General features: G+C 30.8%; 1 long non-coding RNA gene across 1 annotated transcript; it reads left to right on the top strand.

Moving 5' to 3' along the window:
• Nucleotides 2,847-3,580, top strand: LOC108661291. Its single transcript, XR_001927047.1, has 3 exons — nucleotides 2,847-3,180; nucleotides 3,276-3,320; nucleotides 3,466-3,580. It is a non-coding gene; the product is annotated as an uncharacterized LOC108661291 (long non-coding RNA).

The following is a 6,628-nucleotide window of genomic DNA, read 5'->3' as shown; positions in this document are numbered from 1 at the left end:
GTGAGCCGTCCATCTCCAATCCACTCTCCCACACTATAGCTTATGGGTTCTGGCGAATCTGGCCTTCGTTTTCTCTTCTCAGTATCTGCCTATCTCACAATTTTGAAGGCTCTCTCTCTCAGACTTTCATCTCAATCGGTAAGCCCTATTATTCAAATCTGATTTTTTTCTTTTTCATCTCAAACTTTTTGCTTAGTCTTTTTTCTTTCTCTTTTTCTTTAAATTTGATTTTTTGCTTTTTTTAATTTGGGTTAGGGTTCTTCTTATTTTTCTTTCTCTTCTTCAAATTTGGGTTTTCTTGATTTGGGTTTAGGGTTCAATGAGATCTGATTTATCTACCTTTTTTTTATTGTAGGAAAACAAGACTCTAGCCATCAAGTTTTGACTCTTTCACAGGTAAATATTGAATTTTTAGCCAAGATTTTTCTTCCATTTTACTTGTTTTATTTGTTGACTTTGTTGAAGATGGAATTACTTCTTAGTGTTCTTGTATTAGCTTGCTTGCTTTCTTTTGTATCTACTGATTTACAAGGTAAAGAGTTACTCTTTTGTGCTTGTGTCTTACTATGATTTCTTCTGTCTGATCTACTACTTGGTTTGGTATACATTGTTGGTTTGCTTGCTACTGTCTGCTCAAACATATTCGACTAAGGCACCTCACACCTAGCTTTTGTGCTGCTTTCACTTTAAATACAGAACATAATGATAAGTAACAGAATTCACATATATTAGCATCTACATCAGGAAAGTTTCTTTTTCTTCAGGAAAAAAAGGAGCTAAAAAGATACGTTAAAAGTAAGAGACAACAATTAAATATTGCAATTATAAAGGAAAGTTTGCGAGCTGTCTATGCATTTCATGCCTATATTCAGAATTGACAAGTTTAATCATAGTTATAGGTTCTTTGACTGATTTTTTCTTTTTCTTATGTTTCAAGGTGTAAAGCTAATTGATTAAGGTTAGCCCATTGTTCCTTTTACAAATTTTTTGGCATTTAATTTTTTCCAACAGAAAGTTATCATGACAAATTTGCTAATTAATTAATTTTTTTTGAGTGACAGGTTGAAGATTTCAATGGCAAGTGAAAGCGATAATCTAGCTCCAGCTCTTACTCCCAATGATGCTGCTACGCAGTCTACTTCTATTGCCATGCCGTCAACGTCACCAACACCAACTACACAGCAAACTATAATCTCCACTAATGAAAGTGATGCTGTCAATTCTAAGAAACAAAAAGCACTTCCACCGAGGTCTGAAGTTTGGAAACACTTCACCAAATTCGTCAATGATCAAGGTGAACAAAAAGCTAGATGTGATTATTGTGATAGGATACTTTCTGCTAATACTAAATATAATGGCACAACTTCATTGAAGAATCACATGAATTCTTGCAAAAAGTTTCCTAGTTCTGCTAATGATTCTACTCAAACTGAGTTAGCTTTTCAATCGAGGGGTGGATTAATAGGAACTTGAAAATTTAGTCAAGAAGCCATTAGAAAGTCTTTAGCTAAGATGATCATTAGAGATGAGTTACCTTTCAGATTTGTAGAAGGGGAAGGATTTAAGGAATTCGTGGCAACTTCATGTCTTAGATTTATTGTGCCATCACGATGGACTGTTGCTAAAGATTGCTTTAACCTTTTTGTTGATGGAATGAACCATTTCAAGCATATATTGAGAACATCTTCCTTTAGAGTTTCTCTGACCACAAACACATGGACATCAATTCAAAGAGAGAATTATTTGTGTCTTACAGCTCACTTGATAGACAATTATTGGAAATTACACAAAAGAATTTTAAACTTTTTTCCATTTATAGTCACAAAAGTGAGGCCATTGGAAAAATTATTGATAAATGTTTGCGTGATTGGGGGATTAGTAAGGTTTTCACTATTACTGTTGATAATGCTAGTTCCAATGATGTTGCAATAGCATATTTGAAGAAAAAATTGAACTTATTAGGAAATAGCTTTTTAGAAAGCAAATTCCTACATATGAGATGCATTGCACATATCATTAATCTCATTGTCACTGATGGATTGAAGGAAATGAATAATTCAATTGCTTGTATCAGAGGGGATGTTAGATACGTGAGACAGTCACCTGCTAGGTTAGCAAAGTTCGAAGAATGTGTTGAGTCTGCAAATATTCAATCAAAATATTTATTGTGTTTGGATGTTAGTACTCGATGGAACTCCACCTACTTGATGTTAGAAACAACTCAAAAGTTTGAAGAAGCCTTTAATTTATTTGAGAAATCTGATTCTCAATATAGAACTGATTTGTTGATGGGAGATGGGATACCTGAACATGAGGATTGGGAAAATGTTAGGAGGTTGAATCTTTTCTTGAAACATTTTTACACACTCACAGTAAAAGTTTCAAGTACTTCTTATGCCACTATTAATATTTTTTTTGATGATATTTGTGGTATTTATTGCATTTTGTGAGATAGACAAAGGCATCCTGATGTTGAGTTGCAAACAATGGCAAAGAAAATGAAAGAGAAATTTGATAAGTATTGGGGAAATATAGAAAAAATGAATAAGCTACTTTATGTTGCATTTGTTCTTGATCCAAGGAAGAAACTTGTATTTGTGGAGTTTTGTTTAAGGAAAATGTATTCGAACGAGCAGGCTTCATCGATTTATGTGAGTTTGAAGAAAACAATGGAAGAGTTGCTTGTTGAATACCAAAAAAATGTACAACCTCCTTTTGAGAAAATTTGTGACAGTAGCCAATCCCAAGTGAGCCAAATTTCTGAATTTGATGATGATGTTGACTCCAATGTTAGTGTTGCTCTTCTGAATGAATTTAAGAGATATAAAATTACAATTGGTAGGGAAGAGGATAAATCAGAATTGGAGAAGTATTTGAGTTTAAATGAGCCTGATGCAACCGATAGTGATGACTTTGATATTCTCATTTGGTGAAAACTCAATAGTCATAGGTATCCTACTCTTGCCCTACTAGCTCGTGATGTATTAGCAATTCCTCCATCCACAATTGCTTCGAAATCAGCTTTTAGCACCGGTGGTCGTGTGCTTGATGCATATAGGAGTTCTTTAAAGCCTAAGATGGTGCAAGCTCTTATGTGTGCTCAAGATTGGCTACGTGAACCTTCTTATTATCTTCATGACACTGAGAATGATTTGGCAAAGCTTGAGAAAATTGATGAAGGTAAGTATTTTATTTATATCATCATTTCATTTTTGTTGTTTCAATTGTTAATATGTTATTGCTTTATTTCTTACTTTCTTGTTTATGTATTGTAGAGTTGTCAAAGATTGCAGTGGACAATGTACTTGATAATCTTTAAGGTAATCAAGTAAGGTTTAGTACTTGATAAATAGACTCCTAAATATTTATCAAATTAACAATTTTATATTATCTTATTCTTTAAAAAGTGTAGCCTTTATTGATAGTCTTTAATGATAGTCTTTATTCTTGAATATTATATTTTAGGTTGCTGCTGAAAATCCAACCTAAGCACCTGCCATTGCACTTCCCTTTGTTGCACCACCCTTGTCTCCTGCATCTTTCCTTCCATCTGAACCACCTTCTGTTGTTGTTGAAGACTATTTGTTGAATTGTTGTTGTTTAATTGTTTTTATCTAGCTGAATTTGTCCACTTCGAAATATAATTTATGGATTTGTTAATTGTTGGATGTTCTTGCTGCTGTTGGATCTTTTGCTTTTCTACGATGTTGAAATTTATAAGGATCGGAATGATGCAAGTCTTTTTTTCTTTTTGCATATCTAAATTGTTGTAAAAGTGCAGCATCTTTCCCTAATTTTTGGTGATAGACTGATGGTCGTGCTGCTGTGGGATATTTCTTGCTTTGTTTCTTGAATATGTACAGGGGAGTTGTAGGAACTTTTGGGGTATTGGACTGGGGAGGTTATGCTGCCCTTCCTTTTGTATGGGCAATTATTTTGTTTTGCCTTCTTTTGCAAATGTACATGTTACTAATGAAAGGAAATGAAATGGAATTTTTATTTCCTTTCAAAAAAAAAAAAAAACCTAGTAACATGGAAAAGAAAATTTTAAAGTCAGCTTTATGGAGGAAAGAAATTTTAAATTAGCCTCTTAACACTCTGTTGAAGTACAATTGTACAGTGCAATTTCACTTGTCCAGTTTTTGAATAAAAAAATTTATTAAATTCGATTTTTGGTAACCGAACCAAACTAGTTATTTACTTTGGTTCGATTTTGGTTAGTTTTTTACAGGAGTTTGGTTAGTTCAGTTACTGGATATCCAATAATCGAATTAACTGAACTACCCGTTTGCACAGCCCTATGTGTGCTATGAAATCCAAGTAAAAATAAATCTAAAATTACTTTTTCTTAATTATAAAATAGTGAGCAACACTTCTTATACTCTCTTCATCCTATTTTTTTGTTCATTTTTTATATATCCTAAAATTATGCCCTTCTTATTTAAAAAAAAAACTCTTAATCTTCTTTTATACATATGAAAATGATTTTCTATAATTATCTTTCAAATTTTTGACATTAAAACTCATGATATATCAATTTCATTAAAAAAATTTAATATAAAGTACACTAAAGTCAAAGAGAGAGTTGCATATTGCAATCATAATATTAAAGAGGAAATTATGAAGAATAACCTTTCTTGATAAGGACATTTTAAAAATAACCATCAAAATAAATTTAACTATTTTTAACCATATTTAGTCATGACTTGATGAAAATACCCTTGAAACTATTTCAAATAAATTAAATCATTCATAACAATTTCTTCCTATATGTGCTTCTGATTTATCTCTTTCACCATCCCATCTCTCAAATTTTATCAATTTCTTTCTTCAGTATTCGTCTGTTATGCTTTCAATTTCTTTCTCCCACGTTTTTATATTTCTCTTTCTTATATTTTCAAAATACCAAACAATGGTTTTGATGTGCTTGGGTATGTGGCTATTTGAAAATTTTGATTTTTAGATATTTTGGATAAAACTAAAATGGTAGAAATGATCACAGATGTATGAAATAGTTTTTAATTGAATCAATTCGGAACTTAGACACCAATAAACTCAAAATTTTAAAATTTATAAACCTAGATTTTCAAAAAAAAAATTATTTTTTATCGAAATAGGTGTTTTAGATAAGAAAATTTATGTTTTGATTTACGAAAACATATTAGAAGCACTTTAATAGGTGCTAAATTGCCAAAAAAACAAAAGAAATGAAGAGAGTTAAGAGAATTTGAAGTTTTTGTTCGAAGTAACAACAACATTTTAAATATTAAAGTGTAATAAAATGTTTTTGAATATGACGTGTAACAACAATATTTTTTCAACATGGCGTATAACAACAATATTTTTTTTAACATAACATGTAACAACTTGTTTTAACCATGGCGTGTAACACATTTTTGTATATGACATGTAACAATAGTATTTTTTTCAACATGGCGTGTAACAATCTAACCGTGACGTGTCACATATTTTTGTACATTACGTGTAACAACCTAATTATGACATGTATCATGTTTTTGTACATGACGTGTAATAACAATATTTTTTTTCAACATAATGTGTAATAACTTAATCATGTCATGTCACATATTTTTGTATATGACATGTAACAATCTACTCATGATATGTAACATGTTTTTGTATATGACGTGTAACATTATAACGTATAATTTTATTAAGAGTAATTTTATCTAATTTGATGAAAAATAGTTAAAATTATAGAAAAGCTATTTTTGAAAATATTTTATATTTAAAAATATCCAAAGTATTAGGTATGGTTTTGAGTGAATATAAAATGATAAAATATAATAATTATTTCAAATATCTGATTTAAACTTTTATATAGTTGAAAAGACCAAGGCAATTAATGATTGATAAAGATATTTCAATCAATCTCGTTGTCTTGATATTAAGAAGGGGTCAGATATCTAAAGCAAAGTTCACGGGCCTGTTGCGTTTCAACGCAGCAAAAAAAGCATGCAAAAGTCGGAGACTGTGAGGGGGAGCGAACTTGTAAGATAACTAAGCGGCCATGCCCGTGCTACCCCATACGCAACATCTCCTCTGAAATAACCAGCCAAGCCAACCATTTGGCAGTCACGACAATCATCGAACAACAAGTCAAACTGAAAAAGAATCGGTCAAACCCAAAATAGTCAGTCATAAAAGGCGCTTTGACCCTAACTCCCCAAATCCGCTCATCCAAACATCAATCAGTTTGTTGTCTAAATCCTTTTTACTTATTTATAAAAATATTTTTGTAATTAATATATTTTTAAAAAAAATAGTTGATGAGAATAATGTATTAAATGATAAATATTTTTTAAAAAATTAATAAACTTAACCCAACCCACAAAACAAAAACACTTCTCGATCTGAAAATAAAGAAAAATAAGTAAAATAAATGAGGATTAATTGTTAATCAAATTAATTAATGATCACTTGATAAACAAGTATTTTCCAAAGTTCAAACAATGCCTCGTAGAGTAACAAATGACAGTAATGTTTGCCTCACCAGAGAAATTTAAATGCTAAATATATATAGTTTAAAAGTATATACTTTTACTAAAATTTAAACAAAAAATAAAAAATTGCTTTGGTCCTTGGTAGCAAGTAGTAAAATTTAAGA

This window comes from Theobroma cacao, chromosome 3 (genome assembly GCF_000208745.1).
Source record: "Theobroma cacao cultivar B97-61/B2 chromosome 3, Criollo_cocoa_genome_V2, whole genome shotgun sequence".
Taxonomy (NCBI): domain Eukaryota; kingdom Viridiplantae; phylum Streptophyta; class Magnoliopsida; order Malvales; family Malvaceae; genus Theobroma; species Theobroma cacao.
Note: the sequence above shows the minus strand (reverse complement) of the source record. Positions and strands in the feature narration are given on the sequence as shown.